We start from the raw sequence: 23,790 nt of genomic DNA on the forward strand, positions 1-23,790 counted from the left end.
ATTGCTAAGTTACTGTGACCTCCATGTCTCTTCCACGGGCATTGATATATATTTTTTTTTATTCCACTGCAACCTCCACCACTCTTTCAAGGGGCATTTAAACAGTCTTGTTAAGCTACTGTGACCTCCACGTTTCTTCCACGGGGCATTTATTTTGTCTTTTTATTCCACTGCGACCTCCACCACTCTTCCAAGGGGCATTAAAACCATCTTGTTAAGCTACTGTGACTTCCACGTCTCTTCCACGGGGCATTGATATTGTCTCTTTATTCCACTGCGACCTCCACCACTCTTCCTAGGGGCATTAAAACCGTCTTGTTAAGTTACTATGACCTCAAGGTCTCTTCCACGGGCAATGATAATGTCTTTTTATTCCACTGCAACCTCCACCACTCTTCTAAGGGGCAATAAAACTGTCTTGTTAAGCTACTGTGACCTCCACGTCTCTTCCACGGGGCATTGATATTGTCATTTTATGCCACTACGACCTCCACCGCTCTTCCACGGGGCATTGATATTGTCGATTTATTCCACTGCGACCTCCACCACACTTCCAAGGGGCATTAAAACCATCTTGCTAAGCTACTTTGACCTCCACGTCTCTTCCACGGGGCAATGATATTGTCATTTTATTCCACTGTGACCTCCACCACTCTTCCACGGGGCATTGATATTGTCGTTTTATTCCACAGCGACCTCCACCACACTTCCAAGGGGCATTAAAACCGTCTTTTTAAGCTACTGTGACCTCCATGTCTCTTCCAAAGGGCTTTAAAACCATCTTGTTAAAGCACTCTGAACTCCACAGATCTTTCAAGGGGCATTAAAAACGCATTTTAAGCTACTGTGTCCTCCACATCTCTTCCACGGGGCATTAATATTGTCTTTTTATTCCACAGTGACCTCCACCACTCTTCCAAGGGGCATTAAAACCATCTTGTTAAGCTACTGTGACCTCCACGTCTCTTGCACCGGGCATTGATATTGTCTTTTTATTCCACAGCGACCTCCACCACTCTTCCAATGGGCATTAAAACCGCATTGTTAAGCTACTGTGTCCTCCACGTCTCTTCCACTGGGCATTTATATTTTCTTTTTATTCCACTGCGACCTCCACCACTGTTCCAAGGGGCATTAAAACCATCTTGTTAAGCTACTCTGACCTCCACGTCTCTTCCACGGGCATTGATATTTTCTTTTTATTCCACTGCAACCTCCACCACTCTTCCAAGGGGCATTAAAACTGTATTGTTAAGCTCCTGTGACCTCCACGTCTCTTCCACTGTGCATTGATATTTTCTTTTTATTCCACTATATCCTCCACCACTCTTCCAATGGACATTAAAACCGTCTTGTAAAGATACTGTGACCTCAACGTCTCTTCCACGGGGCAATGAAATTGTCTTTTTATTCCACTGCGACCTCCATCTCTCTTCAAAGGGGCATTAAAACTGTATTGTTAAGCTCCTTTGACCTCCACGTCTCTTCCACGGGGGCATTGATATTGTCATTTTATTCCATTGCGACCTCCACCATTCTTCCAAGTGGCTTTGATATTGTCTTTTTATTTCAATGCGACCTCCATGACTCTTCCAAGGGGCATTGAAACCGTCTTGTTAATCTACTGTGATCTCCAAGTCCCTTCCACGGGGCATTGATATTGTCTTTTTATTCCACTACGACCTCCACCACTCTTCCAGTGGGCATTAAAACCGTCTTGTTAAGCTTCTCTGACCTCCATGTCTCTTCCACGGGGCATTGATATTGTCTTTTTATTCCACTGTGAACTCCACCACATTTCCAAGGGGCATTGATATTGTTTTTTTATTCCACTGCGACCTCCACCACTATTCCAAGGGGCATTTAAATTGTCTTGTTTAGCTAATGTTATCTCCAAGTCTCTTCCACGGGGCATTGATATTGTCTTTTTATTCCACTGTGACCTCCACCACTATTCCAAGGGGCATTAAAACCATCTTGTTAAGCTACTGTGACCTCTACGTCTTTTCCACGGGGCATTGATATTGTCTTTTATTGCACTGCCACCTTCACCACTCTTCCAAGAGGCATTAAAACAGTCTTATTAAGCTACTGTGACCTCCACGTCTCTCCACGGGGCACTGATAATGTCTTTTCCTTCCAATGTAACCTCCACCACTTTTCCAAGGGGCACAAAAACCGTCTTGTTAAGCTACTGTGACCTCCACATCTCTTCCAAGGGACATTAAAACCATCTTTTTAGACCTCTCTGAACTTCACAGCTCTTCCAAGGGGCATTAAAGTCATCTTGTTAAGCTACTGTGACCTCCACGTCTCTTTCACAGGGCATTGATATTGTCTTTTTATTCCACTGCGACCTCCACCACTCCTCCAAGGGGCATTGATATTTTCTTTTTTTTCCACTTCAACCTCCACCACTCTAACAAGGGGCAATAAAACCGTCTTGTTAAGCTACTGTGACCTCCACGTCTCTTCCACAAGGCATTGATATTGTCTTTATATTCCACTGTAACCTCCACCACTTTTCCAAGGGGCATTAAAACCGTCTTGTTAAGCTACAATGACCTTCACGTCTCTTCCAAGGGGCATTAAATCTGTCTTGTTAAACCACTCTGAACTCCACAGCTCTGCCAAGGGGCATAAAAACCATCTGGTTAACCTAATGTGACCTCCACGTCTATTCCACGGGGCATTGATATTGTCTTTTTATTCCACTGCGTACCTCCACCTCTTTTCCAAGGGGCATTAAAACCGTCTTGTCACGCTAATGTGACCTCCACGTCTCTTACACTGGGCATTGATATTGTCTTTATATTCCACTGTAACCTCCACCACTCTTCCAAGGGGCATTAAAACCATCTTGTTAAGCTACTGTGACCTCCACGTCTCTTCCACTGGGCATTGATATTGTCTTTTTATTCCACAGCGACCTCCACCACTCTTCCAATGGGCATTAAAACCGCATTGTTAAGCTACTGTGTCCTCCACGTCTCTTCCATTGGGCATTTATATTTTCTTTTTATTCCACTGCGACCTCCACCACTGTTCCAAGGGGCATTAAAACCGTCTTGTTAAGCTACTCTGACCTCCACGTCTCTTCCACGGGCATTGATATTTTCTTTTTATTCCACTGCAACCTCCACCACTCTTCCAAGGGGCATTAAAACTGTATTGTTAAGCTCCTGTGACCTCCACGTCTCTTCCACTGGGCATTGATATTTTCTTTTTATTCCACTATATCCTCTATCACTCTTCCAATGGACATTAAAACCGTCTTGTAAAGGTACTGTGACCTCAACATCTCTTCCACCGGGCAATGAAATTGTCTTTTTATTCCACTGCGACCTCCATCGCTCTTCAAAGGGACATTAAAACTGTATTGTTAAGCTCCTGTGACCTCCACGTCTCTTCCACGGGGCATTGATATTTTCTTTTTATTCCACTATATCCTCCACCACTCTTCCAATGGACATTAAAGCCTTCTTGTAAAGGCACTGTGACCTCAACATCTCTTCCACGGGGCAATGAAATTGTCTTTTTATTCCACTGCGACCTCCATCCCTCTTCAAAGGGGCATTAAAACCGTATTGTTAAGCTGCTGTGACCACCACATCTCTTCCACGGGGCATTGATATTGTTTTTTTTCCACTGTGATCTCCACCATTCTTCCACAGGGCATTGATATTGTCTTTTTATTTCACTGCGAACTCCACCACATTTCCAAGGGGCATTGATATTGTTTTTTTATTCCACTGCGACCTCCACCACTATTCCAAGGGGCATTAAAACCATCTTGTTAAGCTACTGTGATCTCCAAGTCTCTTCCACGGGGCATTGATATTGTCTTTTTATTCCACTGCGACCTCCACCACTATTCCAAGGGGCATTAAAACCATCTTGTTAAGCTACTGTGACCTCTACGTTTTTTCCACGGGGCATTGATATTGTCTTTTATTGCACTGCGACCTTCACCACTCTTCCAAAAGGCATTAAAACAGTCTTGTTAAGCTACTGTGACCTCCACGTCTCTCCCACGGGGCACTGATAATGTCTTTGTATTCCAATGTAACCTCCACCTCTTTTCCAAGGGACACAAAAACCGTCTTTTTAAGCTACTGTGACCTCCACATCTCTTCCAAGGGACATTAAAACCATCTTTTTAGACCTCTCTGAACTCCACAGCTCTTCCAAGGGGCATTAAAACCATCTTGTTAAGCTACTGTGACCTCCACGTCTCTTTTACGGGCCATTGATATTGTCTTTTTATTACATTGCGACCTCCACCACTCTTCCAAGGGTCATTAACACCATCTTGTTAAGCTTCTCTGACCTCCACGTCTCTTCCACGGGGCATTGATATTGTCTTTTTATTCCACTGCGAACTCCACCACATTTCCAAGGGGCATTGATATTGTTTTTCTATTCCACTGCGACCTCCACCACTCTTCCAAGTGGCATTAAAATTGTCTTGTTAAGCTACTGTGACCTCTACGTCTCTTCCTCGGGGCATTTATATTGTCTTTTATTGCACTGCGACCTTCACCACTCTTCCAAGAGACATTAAAACTGTCTTGTTAAGCTACTGTGACCTCCACGTCTCTCCCACGGGGCACTGATAATGTCTTTTTACTCCAATGTAACCTCCACCACTTTTCCAAGGGGCACAAAAACCGTCTTGTTAAGCTTCTGTGACCTCCACATCTCTTCTAAGGGACATTAAAACCATCTTTTTAGACCTCTCTGAACTCCACAGCTCTTGCAAGGGGCATTAAAACCATCTTGTTAAGCTACTGTGACCTCCACGTCTCTTTTCCGGGCCACTGATATTGTCTTTTTATTCCACTGCGACCACCACCACTCTTCCAAAGGGCATTAAAACTGTTTGGTTAAGCTACTGTGACCTCCACGTCTCTTCCACGGGGCATTGATATTGTCTTTTTATTCCACTGCGACTTCCACCACTCTTCCAAGGGGCATTAAAACTGTCTTGTTAATCTACTGTGATCTCCACATCTCTTCCACGGGATATTGATATTGTCTTTTTATTCCACTGCAACCTCCACCAGTCTTCCAAGGGACATTGATATTGTCTTTTTATTCCACTACGACCTTCACCACTCTTCCAACGGGCATTAAAACCATCTTGTTAAACCACTCTGTACTCCACAGCTCTTCCAAGGGGCATTAAAACCATCTTGTTAAGATACTGTGCCCTCCACGTCTCTTCCACGGGGCATTTAAACCGTCTTGTTAAACCACTCTGAACTCCACAGCTCTTACAAGGGGCATTAATATCATCTTTTTAAGCTACTGTGATCTCCACGTCTCTTCCACGGGGCATTGATATTGTCTTTTTATTCCACTGTAACCTCCACCACTCTTCCAAGGGGCATTAAAACCATCTTGTTAAGCTACTGTGACTTTCACATTTCTTCCAAGGGGCATTAAAACCGTCTTGTTAAACCACTCCGAACTCCACAGTTCTGCCAAGGGGCATTAAAACCGTCTTGATAATCTACTGTGACCTCCACCTCTCTTCCACGCGGCAATGATATTGTCTTTTTATTTAACTGTGACTTCCACCACTCTTACAAGTGGGCAATAAAACCGTCTTGTTAAGCTACTGTGACCTCCACGTCTCTTCCACGGGGCATTGATATTGTCTTCTTATTCCACTGTAAACTCCACGACTCTTCCAAAGGGCTTTAAAACCGTCTTGTTACGCTACCATGACCTTCACGTCTCTTTCACGGGGCATTGATACTGTGTTTTTATTCCACTGCGACCTCCACTACTCCTCCAAGGGTGATTGCTAGTTTCTTTTTTTTCCATTGCGACCTCCACTACTCTTCCAAGGGGCAAAAAAAACATCTTGCTAAGCTACTGTGACCTCCACGTCTATTCCACAGGGCATTGATATTGTCTTTTTATTCCATTGTATCCTCCACCACTCTTCCAAGGGGCATTAAAACCGTCTTGTTAAGCTACAGTTACCTTCACATCTCTTCCAAGGGGCATTAAAACCGTCTTGTTAAGCCACTCTGAACACCACAGCTCTGCCCTCTGCCAAGGGGCATTAAAATTATCTGGTTAACCTAATGTGACCACCACGCCTCTTCCACTGGGCATTGATATAGTGTTTTTATTCCACTGTAACCTCCACCACTCTTCCAAGGGGCATTAAAATCGTCTTGTAAAGCTAATATGACCTTCACATCTCTTCCAAGGGACATTAAAATCGTCTTGTTAAACCACTCTGAACTCCACAGCTCTGCCAAGGTGCATTAAAACCGTCTTGATAATCTACTGTGACCTGAATGTCTCTTCCACACGGCAATGATATTGTCTTTTTATTCCACTGCGATCACAACCACTCTTCCAAGGTGCAATAAAACTGTCTTGTTAAGCCACTGTGACCTCCACGTCTCTTCCACGGGGCATTGATATTGTCTTTTTATTCCGCTGTAACCTCCACCACTCTTCCAAGGGGAATTAAAACCGTCTTGTTAAGCTACGGTGACCTTCACGTCTCATCCACTGGGCATTGATATTGTCTTTTTATTCCACTGCGACCTCCATCACTCTTCCAAGGGGCATTGATATTGTCATTTTATTATACTGCGAACCACCATCACTCTTCCAAGAGGCATTAAAATCGTCTTGTTACGCTACTGTGACCTCCTCTTCTCTTCCACTGGGCATTAATATTGTCTTTATATTCCACTGTAACCTCCACCACTCTTCCAAGGGGCATTAAACCTTCTTGTTAAGCTACTGTGACCTCCACGTCTCTTCCAAGGGGAATTAAAACCGTCTTGTTAAACCACTCTGAACTCCACAGCTCTTCCAAGGGGCATTAAAACCTTCTTATTAAGCTACTTTGACCTCCACGTCTCTTTTACGGGGAATTGATATTGTCTTTATATTCCACTGTAACCTCCACCACTCTTCCAAGGGGCATTAAACCTTCTTGTTAAGCTACTGTGATCTCCACGTCTCTTCCACGGGGTATTGATATTGTCTTTTTATTTCACTGTGACCTCCACCAATCTTCCAAGGGGCATTGATAATGTCTTTTTATTCCACTAAGACCTCCACCACTCTTCCAAGGGGCATTAAAACCATCTTGTTAAGCTACTGTGACCTTCACCTCTTTTCCAAGGGGCATTAAAACCGTCTTGTTAAACCACTCTGAACTCCACAGTTCTGCCAAGGGGCATTAAATCCGTCTTGATAATCTACTGTGACCTCCACGTCTCTTCCACGCGGCAATGATATTGTATTTTTATTCCACTGCTACGTCCACCACTCTTACAAGGTGGAAATAAATCCGTCTTTTTAAGCTCCTGTGACCTCCATGTCTCTTCCATGGGGCACTGATAATGTCTTTTTATTCCAATGTAACCTCCACCACTTTTCCAAGGGGCAGAAAAACCGTCTTGTTAAGCTACTGTGACCTCCATGTCTCTTCCAAGGGACATTAAAACCATCTTTTTAAACCTCTCTGAACACAACAGCTCTTCCAAGGGGCATTAAAACCGTCTTATTATGCTACTGTTACCTTCATGTCTCTTCCACGGGAAATTGATATTGTCTTTTCATTCCACTGCGTCCTCCACCACTCTTCCAAGCGGCATTAAATTTGTCTTGTTAAGTTACTGTGACCTCCACGTCTCTTCCACGGGGCATGGATATTGTCTTTTTATTCCACTGTGACCTCCACAACTCTTCCAAGGGGCATTAAAACCATCATGTTAAGCTACTGTGACCTCCACTTCTCTGCGAAGGGGCATTAAAACTTTCTTGTTAAACCACTCTGTACTCCACCACATTTCCAAGGGGCATTACAACCGTCTTGTTAAGCTACTGTGACCTCCACGTCTTTTCCACGGGGCATTAATATTGTCTTTTTATTCCACTGCAACCTCCACCACTCTCCCAAGGGGCATTAAAACCGTCTTGTTAAGCTATTGTGACCTCCAAGTCTTTTCCACGGGGCATTGATATTGTCTTTTTATTCCACTGCGACCTCCACCACTCTTTCAAAGGGCATTAAAACTGTTTTGTTAAGCTACTGTGACCTCCACGTCTCTTCAACTGAGCATTGATATTGTCTTTTTTTTCCACTGCGACCTCCACCACTCTTCCAAGGGGCATTAAAACCGTCTTGTTAACCTACTGTGACATCCATGTCTCCTCCAAGGGGCATTAACACCGTCTTGTTAAACCACTCTGAATTCCACAGCTCTTCCAACGGGCTGTAAAACCATGTTATTAAGCTACTTTGACCTCGATGTCTCTTCCACGGGGCAATGATAATGTCTTTTTATTCCTCTTCGACCTCCATCACTCTTCAAAGGGGCATTAAAACCGTATTGTTAAGGTGCTGTGACCACCACGTCTCTTCCACGGGGCATTGATATTGTCTTTTTTCCACTGTGATCTCCACCACTCTTCCAAGGGGCATTGATATTATCTTTATATTCCATTTCAATCTCCACCACTCTTCCAAGGGACATTGAAACCGTCTTGTTAAGCTACTGTGATCTCCACGTCTCTTCCACGGGGCATTGATATTGTCTTTTTATTCCACTGTAACCTCCACCACTCTTCCAAGGGGCATTAAAACCATTTTGTAAAGCTACTGTGACCTCCATGTCTCTTCCACGGGGCATTGATATTGTCTTTTTATTCCACTGCTACATCCACCACTCTTCCAAGTGGCATTGATATTTTCTTTTTATTCCACTGCGACCACCACCACTCTTCGAAGGGGCATTAAAACCGTCTTGTTAAGCTACTGTGACCTCCACGTCTCTTCCACGGGGCATTGATATTGTCTTTTTATTCCACTGCGACCTCCACCACTCTTCCAAGGGGCATTAAAACCGCCTTGTTAAGCTACTGTGGCCTCCACGTCTCATCCAAGGGGCATTGATTTTGTCTTTTTATTCCACTGCTACCTCCATCACTTTTCCAATGGGCATTAAAACCATCTTCTTAAGCTACTGTGACCTCTACGTCTCTTCCATGTGCCATTGATATTGACATTTTATTCCACTGCGACCTCCACCACCCTTCCAAGGGGCATTGATATTGTCTTTTTATTCCACTGCGACCACCACCACTCTTCAAAGGGGCATTAAAACGGTCTTGTTAAGCTACTGTGACATCCACGTCTCTTCCACGGGGCATTGATATTGTCTTTTTTCCACTGTGATCTCCACCACTCTTCCAAGGGGCATTGATATTATCTTTATATTCCACTGCGATCTCCACCACTCTTCCAAGGGACATTGAAACCGTCTTGTTAAGCTACTGTGATCTCCACGTCTCTTCCACGGGGCATTGATATTGTCTTTTTATTCCACTGTAACCTCCACCACTCTTCCAAGGGGCATTAAAACCGTCTTGTAAAGCTACTGTGACCTCCACGTCTCTTCCACTTGGCATTGATAATGTCTTTTAATTCCACTGCGACCTCCACCACTCTTCCAAGGGGCATTGATATTGTCTTTTTATTCCACTGCGACCACCACCACTCTTCGAAGGGGCATTAAAACCGTTTTGTTAAGCTACTGTGACCTCCACGTCTCTTCCACGGGGCATTGATATTTTCTTTTTATTCCACTGCGACCTCCACCTCTCTTCCAAGGGTCATTAGAACCATCTTGTTAAGCTACTGTGGCCTCCACGTCTCATCCAAGGGGCATTGATTTTGTCTTTTTATTCCACTGCTACCTCCACCACTTTTCCAATGGGCATTAAAACCATCTTCTTAACTACTGTGACCTCTACGTCTCTTCCACGGGGCATTGATATTGTCTTTTTATCCCACTGCGACCTACACCACTCTTCCAAGGGGAATTGATATTGACTTTTTATTCCACTTCGACCACCACCACTCTTCGAAGGGGCATGAAAATCGTCTTGTTAAGCTACTGTGACCTCTATGTCTCTTCCACGGGGCATTCATATTGTCTTTTTATTCCACTGTAACCTCCACCACTCTTCCAAGGGGCATTAAAACCGTCTTGTTAAGCTACTCTGACCTAAACGTCTCTTCCACAGGGCATTGATTTTGTCTTTTTATTCCACTGCTACCTCCACCACTCTTCCAAGGGGCATGAAAACCATTTTGTTAAGCTTCTGTGACCTCCATGTCTCTTTCACGGGGAATTGATATTGTCTTTTTAGTCCAATACGACCTCCACCACTCTTCCAAGTGGCATTGATATTGTCTTTTTATTCCACTGCAACCTCCACCACTTTTCTAAGGGCCATTAAAACTATCTTGTTAAACTACTGTGACCTCCACGTCTCTTGCACGGGGCATTGATATTGTCTTTTTATTCCACTGCGAACTCCACCACTCTTCCAAAGGGCTTTAAAACCGTCTTGTTACGCTACTATGACCTTCACGTCTCTTCCACGGGGCATTGATATTGTGTTTTTATTCCACTGCGCCCTCCACCACTCCTCCAAGGGCGAATGATGTTTTCTTTTTTTTCCATTGCGACCTCCACTACTCTTCCAAGGGGTCATGAAAATCGTCTTGTTAAGCTACTGTGACCTCTATGTCTCTTCCACGGGGCATTCATATTGTCTTTTTATTCCACTGTAACCTCCACCACTCTTCCAAGGGGCATTAAAACTGTCTTTTTAAGCTACTGTGATCTTCACGTCTCTTCCAAGGGGCATTAAATCCTTCTTGTTAAACCACTCTGAATGACACAGCTCTGCCAAGGGGCATTAAAAAGTGTCTTGTTAAGCTACTGTGGCCTCCATGTCTCTTCCACAGGGCATTGATATTGTCTTTTTTTTTTCACTGTAGCCTCCAACACTCTTCCAAGAGGCATTAAAACTGTCTTGTTAAGCTACTGCTACCTCCACGTCTCTTCCAAGGGGCATTACAACCATCTTGTTAAACCACTCTGTACTCCACAGCTCTTCCAAGGGGCATTAAAACCATCTTGTTAAGATACTGTGAACTCCACTTCTCTTCCACGGGGCATTAATATTGTCTTTTTTTTCCACAGCGACCCCCACTACTCTTCCAATGGGCATTAAAACCGTCTTGTTAAGCTACTCTGACCTAAACGTCTCTTCCACAGGGCATTGATTTTGTCTTTTTATTCCACTGCTACCTCCACCACTCTTCCAAGGGGCATGAAAACCATTTTGTTAAGCTTCTGTGACCGCCATGTCTCTTTCACGGGGAATTGATATTGTCTTTTTAGTCCAATACGACCTCCACCACTCTTCCAAGTGGCATTGATATTGTCTTTTTATTCCACTGCAACGTCCACCACTTTTCTAAGGGCCATTAAAACTATCTTGTTAAGCTACTGTGACCTCCACGTCTCTTGCACGGGGCATTGATATTGTCTTTTTATTCCACTGCGAACTCCACCACTCTTCCAAAGGACTTTAAAACCGTCTTGTTACGCTACTATGACCTTCACGTCTCTTCAACGGGGCATTGATATTGTGTTTTTATTCCACTGCGCCCTCCACCACTCCTCCAAGGGCGATTGATGTTTTCTTTTTTTTCCATTGCGACCTCCACTACTCTTCCAAGGGGCAAAAAAAACATCTTGCTAAGCTACTGTGACCTCCACGTCTATTCCACGGCGCATTGATATTGTCTTTTTATTCCATTGTATCCTCCACCACTCTTCCAAGGGGCATTAAAACCGTCTTGTTAAGCTACAGTTACCTTCACGTCTCTTCCAAGGGGCATTAAACCGTCTTGCTAAGCCACTCTGAACTCCACAGCTCTGCTCTCTGCCAAGGGGCATTAAAATTATCTGGTTAACCTAATGTGACCTCCACGTCTCTTCCACTGGGCATTGATGTAGTGTTTTTATTACACTGCGACCTTCACCACTCTTCCAAGGGGCAATGAAACCATATTGCTAAGCTACTGTGACCTCCACGTCTCTTCCACGGGGCATTGATATTGTCTTTTTTTTCCACTGCAACCTCCACCAGTCTTCCAAGAGGCATTGATATTGTCTTTTTATTCCACTACGACCTCCACCACTCTTCCAAGGGGCATTAAAACCGTCTTGTTAAACGACTCTGTTCTCCACAGCTCTTCCAAGGGGCATTAAAACCGTCTTGTTAAGATACTGTGCCCTCCATGTCTCTTCCACGGGGCATTGATATTGTCTTTTTATTCCACTGAGACCTTCACCACTGTTCCAAGGAGTATTAAAATCATCTTTTTAAGCTACTGTGACATCCACGTCTCTTCCAAGGGGCATCTAAACTGTCTTGTTTAACCACTCTGAACTCCACTGCTCTTACAAGGGGCATTAAAACCGTCTTATTAGGCTACAGTGACCTCCACATCTCTTCCAAGGGGTATTAAAACCATCTTGTTACACCACTTTGAACTCCAGAGCTCTTCCAAGGGGCTTTAAAACCGTCTTATTAAGCTACTTTGACCTCCACGTCCCTTCCACGGGGCATTGATATTGTCTTTTTCTTCCACTGCGACTTCCACCACTCTTCCAAGGGGCATTAAAACTGTCTTGTTAATCTACTGTGATCTCCACATCTCTTCCACGGGATATTGATATTGTCTTTTTATTCCACTGCAACCTCCACCAGTCTTCCAAGGGGCATTGATATTGTCTTTTTATTCCACTACGACCTCCACCACACTTCCAAGGGGCATTAAAACCATCTAGTTAAACCACTCTGTACTCCACAGCTCTTCCAAGGGGCATTAAAACCATCTTGTTAAGATACTGTGCCCTCCACGTCTCTTCTACGGGGCATTGATATTGTCTTTTTAATCCACTGAGACCTTCACCACTCTTCCAAGGAGTATTAAAATCATCTTTTTAACTACTGTGACATCCACGTCTCTTCCAAGGGGCATTTAAACCATCTTGTTAAACCACTCTGAACTCCACAGCTCTTACAAGGGGCATTAAAACCGTCTTGTTAAGATACTGTGCCCTCCACGTCTCTTCCACAGGGCATTGATATTGTCTTTTTATTCCACTGAGACCTTCACCACTCTTCCAAGGAGTATTAAAATCATCTTTTTAAGCTACTGTGTTCTCCACGTCTCTTCCACGGGGACATTGATATTGTCTTTTTATTCCACTGTAACCTTCACCACTCTTCCAAGGGGCATTAAAACCATCTTGTTAAGCTACTGTGACTTTCACCTTTCTTCCAAGGGGCATTAAAACCGTCTTGTTAAGATACTGTGCCCTCCACGTCCCTTCCAAGGGACATTTAAACCGTCTTGTTAAACCACTCTAAACTCCACTGCTCTTACAAGGGGCATTAAAGCCGTCTTGTTAGGCTACTGTGACCTCCACGTCTCTTCCAAGGGGCATTAAAACCGTCTTGTTACACTACTCTGAACTCCAAAGCTCTTCCTAGGGGCATTAAAACTGTCTTATTAAGCTACTTTGACCTCCACGTCCCTTCCACGGGGCATTGATATTGTCTTTTTATTCCACTGCGACTTCCACCACTCTTCCAAGGGGCAATAAAACTGTCTTGTTAATCTACTGTGATCTCCACATCTCTTCCACGGGATATTGATATTGTCTTTTTATTCCACTGCAACCTCCACCAGTCTTCCAAGGGACATTGATATTGTCTTTTTATTACACTACGACCTCCACCACTCTTCCAAGGGGCATTAAAACCGTCTTGTTAAACCACTCTGTTCTCCACAGCTCTTCCAAGGGGCATTAAAACCGTCTTGTTAAGATACTGTGCCCTCCATGTCTCTTCCACGGGGCATTGATATTGTCTTTTTATTCCACTGAGACCTTCACCACTGTTCCAAGCAGTATTAAAATCATCTTTTTAAGCCACTGTGACATCCACGTCTCTTCCAAGGGGCATTTAAACTGTCTTATTTAACCACTCTGAACTCCACTGCTCTTACAAGGGGCATTAAAACCGTCTTATTAGGCTACAGTGACCACCACGTCTCTTCCAAGGGGCATTAAAACCATCTTGTTACACCACTTTGAACTCCAGAGCTCTTCCAAGGGGCTTTAAAACCGTCTTATTAAGCTACTTTGACCTCCACGTCCCTTCCACGGGGCATTGATATTGTCTTTTTATTCCACTGCGACTTCCACCACTCTTCCAAGGGGCAATAAAACTGTCTTGTTAATCTACTGTGATCTCCACATCTCTTCCACGGGATATTGATATTGTCTTTTTATTCCACTGCAACCTCCACCAGTCTTCCAAGGGACATTGATATTGTCTTTTTATTACACTACGACCTCCACCACTCTTCCAAGGGGCATTAAAACCATATTGTTAAACCACTCTGTACTCCACAGCTCTTCCAAGGGGCATTAAAACCATCTTGTTAAGATACTGTGCCCTCCACGTCTCTTCTACGGGGCATTGATATTGTCTTTTTAATCCACTGAGACCTTCACCACTCTTCCAAGGAGTATTAAAATCATCTTTTTAACTACTGTGACATCCACGTGTCTTCCAAGGGGCATTTAAACCATCTTGTTAAACCACTCTAAACTCCACAGCTCTTACAAGGGGCATTAATATCATCTTTTTAAGCTACTGTGATCTCCACGTCTCTTCCACGGGGCATTGATATTGTCTTTTTATTCCACTGTAACCTCCACCACTCTTCCAAGGGGCATTAAAACCATCTTGTTAAGCTACTGTGAATTTCACATTTCTTCCAAGGGGCATTAAAACCGTCTTGTTAAACCACTCCGAACTCCACAGTTCTGCCAAGGGGCATTAAAACCGTCTTGATAATCTACTGTGACCTCCACCTCTCTTCCACGCGGCAATGATATTGTCTTTTTATTTAACTGTGACTTCCACCACTCTTACAAGTGGGCAATAAAACCGTCTTGTTAAGCTACTGTGACCTCAACCTCTCTTCCACGGAGCATTGATATTGTCTTCTTATTCCACTGTAAACTCCACGACTCTTCCAAAGGGCTTTAAAACCGTCTTGTTACGCTACCATGACCTTCACGTCTCTTCCACGGGGCACTGATATTGTGTTTTTATTCCACTGCGACCTCCACCACTCCTCCAAGGGTGATTGATAGTTTCTTTTTTTTTCCATTGCGACCTCCTCTACTCTTCCAAGGGGCAAAAAAAACATCTTGCTAAGCTACTGTGACCTCCACGTCTATTCCACGGGTCATTGATATTGTCTTTTTATTCCATTGTATCCTCCACCACTCTTCCAAGGGGCATTAAAACCGTCTTGTTAAGCTACAGTTACCTTCACGTCTCTTCCAAGGGGCATTAAAACCGTCTTGTTAAGCCACTCTGAACACCACAGCTCTGCCCTTTGCCAAGGGGCATTAAAATTATCTGGTTAACCTAATGTGACCTCCACGCCTCTTCCACTGGGCATTGATATAGTGTTTTTATTCCACTGTAACCTCCACCACTCTTCCAAGGGGCATTAAAATCGTCTTGTAAAGCTACTATGACCTTCACATCTCTTCCAAGGGACATTAAAATCATCTTGTTAAACCACTCTGAACTCCACAGCTCTGCCAAGGTGCATTAAAACCGTCTTGATAATCTACTGTGACCTGAATGTCTCTTCCACACGGCAATGATATTGTCTTTTTATTCCACTGCGATCACAACCACTCTTCCAAGGTGCAATAAAACTGTCTTGTTAAGCCACTGTGACCTCCACGTCTCTTCCACGGGGCATTGATATTGTCTTTTTATTCCGCTGTAACCTCCACCCCTCTTCCAAGGGGAATTAAAACCGTCTTGTTAAGCTACTGTGACCTTCACGTCTCATCCACTGGGCATTGATATTGTCTTTTTATTCCACTGCGACCTCCATCACTCTTCCAAGCGGCATTGATATTGTCATTTTATTATACTGCGAACCACCACCACTCTTCCAAGAGGCATTAAAATCGTCTTGTTACGCTACTGTGACCTCCTCTTCTCTTCCACTGGGCATTAATATTGTCTTTATATTCCACTGTAACCTCCACCACTCTTCCAAGGGGCATTAAACCTTCTTGTTAAACTACTGTGACCTCCACGTCTCTTCCAGGGGGAATTAAAACCGTCTTGCTAAACCACTCTGAACTCCACAGCTCTTCCAAGGGGCATTAAAACCTTCTTATTAAGCTACTTTGACCTCCACGTCTCTTTTACGGGGAATTGATATTGTCTTTATATTCCACTGTAACCTCCACCACTCTTCCAAGGGGCATTAAAACCATCTTGTTAAATCACTCTGTACTCCACAGCTCTTCCAAGGGGCATTAAAACCATCTTGTTAAGCTACTGTGATCTCCACGTCTCTTCCACAGGGTATTGATATTGTCTTTTTATTCCACTGTGACCTCCACCAATCTTCCAAGGGGCATTGATAATGTCTTTTTCTTCCACTAAGACCTCCACCACTCTTCCAAGGGGCATTAAAACCATCTTGTTAAGCTACTGTGACCTTCACCTCTTTTCCAAGGGGCATTAAAACCGTCTTGTTAAACCACTCTGAACTCCACAGTTCTGCCAAGGGGCATTAAATCCGTCTTGATAATCTTCTGTGACCTCCACGTCTCTTCCACGCGGCAATGATATTGTATTTTTATTCCACTGCTACGTCCACCACTCTTACAAGTTGGAAATAAAACCGTCTTTTTAAGCTCCTGTGACCTCCATGTCTCTTCCATGGGGCACTGATAATGTCTTTTTATTCCAATGTAACCTCCACCACTTTTCCAAGGGGCAGAAAAACCATCTTGTTAAGCTACTGTGACCTCCATGTCTCTTCCAAGGGACATTAAAACCATCTTTTTAAACCTCTCTGAACACAACAGCTCTTCCAAGGGGCATTAAAACCGTCTTATTATGCTACTGTTACCTTCATGTCTCTTCCACGGGAAATTAATATTGTCTTTTCATTCCACTGCGTCCTCCACCACTCTTCCAAGCGGCATTAAATTTGTCTTGTTAAGTTACTGTGACCTCCACGTCTCTTCCACGGGGCATGGATATTGTCTTTTTATTCCACTGCGACCTCCACAACTCTTCCAAGGGGCATTAAAACCATCATGTTAAGCTACTGTGACCTCCACTTCTCTGCGAAGGGGCATTAAAACTTTCTTGTTAAACCACTCTGTACTCCACCACATTTCCAAGGGGTATTACAACCGTCTTGTTAAGCTACTGTGACCTCCACGTCTTTTCCACGGGGCATTAATATTGTCTTTTTATTCCACTGCAACCTCCACCTCTCTTCCAAGGTGCATTAAAACCGTCTTGTTAAGCTATTGTGACCTCCAAGTCTTTTCCACAGGGCATTGATATTGTCTTTTTATTCCACTGCGACCTCCACCACTCTTTCAAAGGGCATTAAAACTGTTTTGTTAAGCTACTGTGACCTCCACGTCTCTTCAACTGGGCATTGATATTGTCTTTTTTTTCCACTGCGACCTCCACCACTCTTCCAAGGGGCATTAAAACCGTCTTGTTAACCTACTGTGACATCCATGTCTCCTCCAAGGGGCATTAACACCGTCTTGTTAAACCACTCTGAATTCCACAGCTCTTCCAAGGGGCTGTAAAACCATGGTATTAAGCTACTTTGACCTCGACGTGTCTTCCACGGGGCAATGATAATGTCTTTTTATTCCTCTTCGACCTCCATCACTCTTCAAAGGGGCATGAAAACCATATTGTTAAGGTGCTGTGACCACCACGTCTCTTCCACGGGGCATTGATATTGTCTTTTTTCCACTGTGATCTCCACCACTCTTCCAAGGGGCATTGATATTATCTTTATATTCCATTGCGATCTCCACCACTCTTCCAAGGGACATTGAAACCGTCTTGTTAAGCTACTGTGATCTCCACGTCTCTTCCACGGGGCATTGATATTGTCTTTTTATTCCACTGTAACCTCCACCACTCTTCCAAGGGGCATTAAAACCATTTTGTAAAGCTACTGTGACCTCCATGTCTCTTCCACGGGGCATTGATATTGTCTTTTTATTCCACTGCTACATCCACCACTCTTCCAAGTGGCAGTGATATTTTATTTTTATTCCACTGCGACCACCACCACTCTTCGAAGGGGCATTAAAACCGTCTTGTTAAGCTACTGTGACCTCCACGTCTCTTCCACGGGGCATTGATATTGTCTTTTTATTCCACTGCGACCTCCACCACTCTTCCAAGGGGCATTAAAACCGCCTTGTTAAGCTACTGTGGCCTCCACGTCTCATCCAAGGGGCATTGATTTTGTCTTTTTATTCCACTGCTACCTCCACCACTTTTCCAATGGGCATTGACATTGTCTTTTTATTCCACTGCTACATCCACCACTCTTCCAAGGGGCATTAAAACCGCCTTGTTAAGCTACTGTGACCTCTACGTCTCTTTCATGGGCCATTGATATTGACATTTTATTCCACTGCGACCTCAACCACTCTTCCAAGGGGCATTGATATTGTCTTTTTATTCCACTGCGACCACCACCACTCTTCGAAGGGGCATTAAAACGGTCTTGTTAAGCTACTGTGACATCCACGTCTCTTCCACGGGGCATTGATATTGTCTTTTTATTCCACTGCGACCTCCATCACTCTTCAAAGGGGTATTAAAACCGTATTGTTAAGCTGCTGTGACCACCACATCTCTTCCACGGGGCATTGATATTGTCTTTTTTCCACTGTGATCTCCACCACTCTTCCAAGGGGCATTGATATTATCTTTATATTCCACTGCGATCTCCACCACTCTTCCAAGGGACATTGAAACCGTCTTGTTAAGCTACTGTGATCTCCACGTCTCTTCCACGGGGCATTGATATTGTCTTTTTATTCCACTGTAACCTCCACCACTCTTCCAAGGGGCATTAAAACCGTCTTGTAAAGCTACTGTGACCTCCACGTCTCTTCCACTTGGCATTGATATTGTCTTTTAATTCCACTGCGACCTCCACCACTCCTCCAAGGGTGATTGATATTTTCTTTTTTTTCCATTGCGACCTCCACTACTCTTCCAAGGGGCAAAAAAAACATCTTGCTAAGCTTCTGTGACCTCCACGTCTATTCCACGGGGCATTGATATTGTCTTTTTATTCCATTGTAACCTCCACCACTTTTCCAAGGGGCATTAAAACCGTCTTGTTAAGCTACAGTTACCTTCACGTCTCTTCCAGGGGGCATTAAAACCGTCTTGTTAAGCCACTCTGAACTCCACAGCTCTGTCCTCTGCCAAGGGGCATTAAAATTATCTGGTTAACCTAATGTGACCTCCACGTCTCTTCCACTACGCATTGATGTAGTGTTTTTATTCCACTGTAACCTCCACCACTCTTCCAAGGGGCATTAAAATCATCTTGTAAAGCTACTGTGACCTTCACATCTCTTCCAAGGGACATTAAAATCGTCTTGTTAAACCACTCTGAACTCCACAGCTCTGCCAAGGTGCATTAAAACCGTCTTGATAATCTACTGTGACCTCCATGTCTCTTCTACGTGGCAATGATATTTTCTTTTTATTCCACTGAGATCACAACCACTCTTCAAAGGGGCAATAAAACTGTCTTGTTAAGCCACTGTGACCTCCGCGTCTCTTCCTCGGGGCATTGATATTGTCTTTTTATTCCGCTGTAACCTCCACCACTCTTCCAAGGGGCATTAAAACCGTCTTGTTAAGTTAATGTGACCTTCACGTCTCTTCCACTGGGCATTGATATTGTCTTTTTATTCCACTGCGACCTTCACCACTTTTCCAAGGGGCATTGATATTGTCTTTTTATTCCACTGTGACCACCACCACTCATCGAAGGGGCATTAAAACCGTCTTGTTAAGCTACTGTGACATCCACGTCTCTTCCACGGGGCATTGACATTGTCTTTTTATTCCACTGCGACCTCCATCACTCTTCAAAGGGGTATTAAAACCGTATTGTTAAGCTGCTGTGACCACCACATTTCTTCCACGGGGCATTGATATTGTCTTTTTTCCATTGTGATCTCCACCACTCTTCCAAGGGGCATTCATATTATCTTTATATTCCACTGCGATCTCCACCACTCTTCCAAGGTACATTAAAACAGTCTTGTTAAGCTACTGTGACCTCCACGTCTCTTCCATGGGGCATTGATATTGTCTTTTTATTCCACTGTAACCTCCACGACTCTTCCAAAGGGCTTTAAAACCGTCTTGCTACGCTACTATGACCTTCACGTCTCTTCAACGGGACATTGATATTGTGTTTTTATTCCACTGCGACCTCCACCACTCCTCAAAGGGTGATTGATATTTTCTTTTTTTTCCATTGCGACCTCCACTACTCTTCCAAGCGGCAAAAAAAACATCTTGCTAAGCTACTGTGACCTCCACGTCTATTCCACGGGGCATTGATATTGTCTTTTTATTCCATTGTAACCTCCACCACTCTTCCAAGGGGCATTAAAACCGTCTTGTTAAGCTACAGTTACCTTCATGTCTCTTCCAAGGGGCATTAAAATCGTCTTGTTAAGCCACTCTGAACTCCACAGCTCTGCCCTCTGCCAAGGGGCATTAAAATTATCTGGTTAACCTATTGTGACCTCCACGTCTCTTCTACTGGGCATTGATGTAGTGTTTTTATTCCACTGTAACCTCCACCACTCTTCCAAGGGGCATTAAAATCGTCTTGTAAAGCTACTGTGACCTTAACATCTCTTCCAAGGGACATTAAAATCGTCTTGTTAAACCACTCTGAACTCCACAGCTCTGCCAAGGTGCATTAAAACCGTCTTGATAATCTACTGTGACCTCCATGTGTCTTCCACGCGGCAATGATATTGTCTTTATATTCCACTGCAATCACAACCACTCTTCCAAGGGGCAATAAAACTGTCTTGTTAAGCCACTGTGACCTCCTCGTCTCTTCCACGGGGCATTGATATTGTCTTTTTATTCCGCTGTAACCTCCACCACTCTTCCAAGGGGCATTAAAATCGTCTTGTTAAGCTACTGTGACCTTCACGTCTCTTCCACTGGGCATTGATATTGTCTTTTTATTCCACTACGACCTCCACCACTCTTCCAAGGGGCATTGATATTGTCATTTTATTATACTGCGAACCACCACCACTCTTCCAAGAGGCATTAAAATCGTCTTGTTACGCTACTGTGACCTCCTCTTCTCTTCCACTGGGCATTAATATTGTCTTTATATTCCACTGTAACCTCCACCACTCTTCCAAGGGGCATTAAACCTTTCCTCTTAAGCTACTGTGACCTCCACGTCTCTTCCAAGGGGAATTAAAACCGTCTTGTTAAACCACTCTGAACTCCACAGCTCTTCCAAGGGGCATTAAATCCGTCTTATTAAGCTACTTTGACTTCCACGTCTCTTTTACGGGGAATTGATATTGTCTTTATATTCCACTGTAACCTCCACCACTCTCCCAAGGGGCATTAAACCTTCTTGTTAAGCTACTGTGATCTCCACGTCTCTTCCACGGGGTATTGATATTGTCTTTTTATTCCACTGTGACCTCCACCAATCTTCCAAGGGGCATTGATAATGTCTTTTTATTCCACTAAGACCTCCACCACTCTTCCAAGGGGCATTAAAACCGTCTTGTTAAGCTACTGTGACCTTCACCTCTTTTCCAAGGGGCATTAAAACCGTCTTGTTAAACCACTCTGAACTCCACAGTTCTGCCAAGGGGCATTAAATCCGTCTTGATAATCTACTGTGACCTCCACGTCTCTTCCACGCGGCAATGATATTGTATTTTTATTCCACTGCGACGTCCACCACTCTTACAAGTTGGAAATAAAACCGTCTTGTTAAGCTACTGTGACCTCCATGTCTCTTCCATGGGGCACTGGTAATGTCTTTTTAGTCCAATGTAACCTCCACCACTTTTCCAAGGGGCACGAAAACTGTCTTGTTAAGCTACTGTGACCTCCATGTCTCTTCCAAGGGACATTAAAGCCATCTTTTTAAACCTCTCTGAACTCCACAGCTCTTCCAAGGGGCATTAAAACCGTCTTTTTATGCTACTGTTACCTCCATGTCTCTTAAACGGGATATTGATATTGTCTTTTCATTCCACTGCGTCCTCCACCACTCTTCCAAGGGGCATTAAATTTGTCTGGTTAAGCTACTGTGACCTCCACGTCTCTTCCACGGGGCATTGATATTGTCTTTTTATTCCACTGCGACCTCCACCACTCTTCCAAGGGGCATTAAAACCATCTTGTTTAGCTGCTGCGACCTCCACTTCTCTGCCAAGGGGCATTAAAACTTTCTTTTTAAACCACTCTGTACTCCACCACATTTCCAAGGGGCATTAAAACCGTCTTGTTAAGCTACTGTGACCTCCATGTCTCTTCCACGGGGCATTAATATTGTCTTTTTATTCCACTGCAACCTCCACCACTCTTCCAAGGGGCATTAAAACCGTCTTGTTAAGCTGCTGTGACCCTCCAAGTCTTTTCCACGGGGCATTGATATTGTCTTTTTATTCCACTGCGACCTCCACCACTCTTTCAAAGGGCATTAAAACTGTTTTGTTAAGCTACTGTGACCTCCACGTCTCTTCAACTGGGCATTGATATTGTCTTTTTTTTCCACTGCGACTTACACCACTCATCCAAGGGACATTAAAACCGTCTTGTTAAGCTACTGTGACCTCCATGTCTCTTCCAAGGGGCATTACCACCATCTTGTTAAACCACTCTGAATTCCACACCTCTTCCAATGGGCAGTAAAGCCATGTTATTAAGCTACTTTGACCTCGACGTCTCTTCCACGGGGCAATGATAATGTCTTTTTATACCACTTCGACCTCCATCACTCTTCAAAGGGGCATTAAAACAGTATTGTTAAGTTGCTGTGACCACCACGTCTCTTCCACGGGGCATTGATATTGTCTTTTTTCCACTGTGATCTCCACCAGTCTTCCAAGGGGCATTGATATTATCTTTATATTCCACTGCGATCTCCACCACTCTTCCAAGGGACATTGAAATCATTTTGTTAAGCTACTGTGATCTACACTTCTCTTCCACGGGGACTTGATATTGTCTTTTTATTCCACTGTAACCTCCACCACTCTTCCAAGGGGCATTAAAACTGTTTTGTAAAGCTACTGTGACCTCCATGTCTCTTCCACGGGGCATAGATATTGTCTTTTTATTCCACTGCTACCTCCACCACTCTTCCAAGGGGTATTGATATTGTCTTTTTATTCCACTGCTACCACCACCACTCTTCGAAGGGGCATTAAAACCGTCTTGTTAAGCTACTGTGACCTCCACGTCTCTTCCACGGGGCATTGATATTGTATTTTTATTCCACTGCGACCTCCACCACTCTTCCAAGGGGCATTAGAACCGCCTTGTTAAGCTACTGTGGCCCCCACGTCTCATCCAAGGGGCATTGATTTTGTCTTTTTATTCCACTGCTACCTCCACCACTTTTCCAATGGGCATTAAAACCATCTTCTTAAGCTACTGTGACCTCTACGTCTCTTCCACGGGGCATTGATATTGTCATTTTATTCCACTGCGACCTCCACCACTCTTCCAAGGTGCATTGATATTGTCTTTTTATTCCACTGCGACCACCATAACTCTTCGAAGGGGCATTAAAACCGTCTTGTTAAGCTACTGTGACATCCAGGTCTCTTCCACGGGGCATTGATATTGTCTTTTTATTCCACTGCGACCTCCATCACTCTTCAAAGGGGTATTAAAACTGTATTGTTAAGCTGCTGTGACCACGACATCTCTTCCACGGGGCATTGATATTGTCTT

This window comes from Phyllobates terribilis, unplaced genomic scaffold (genome assembly GCF_046119375.1).
Source record: "Phyllobates terribilis strain yellow unplaced genomic scaffold, ASM4611937v1 Scaffold_745__1_contigs__length_728145, whole genome shotgun sequence".
NCBI classification, from domain to species: domain Eukaryota; kingdom Metazoa; phylum Chordata; class Amphibia; order Anura; family Dendrobatidae; genus Phyllobates; species Phyllobates terribilis.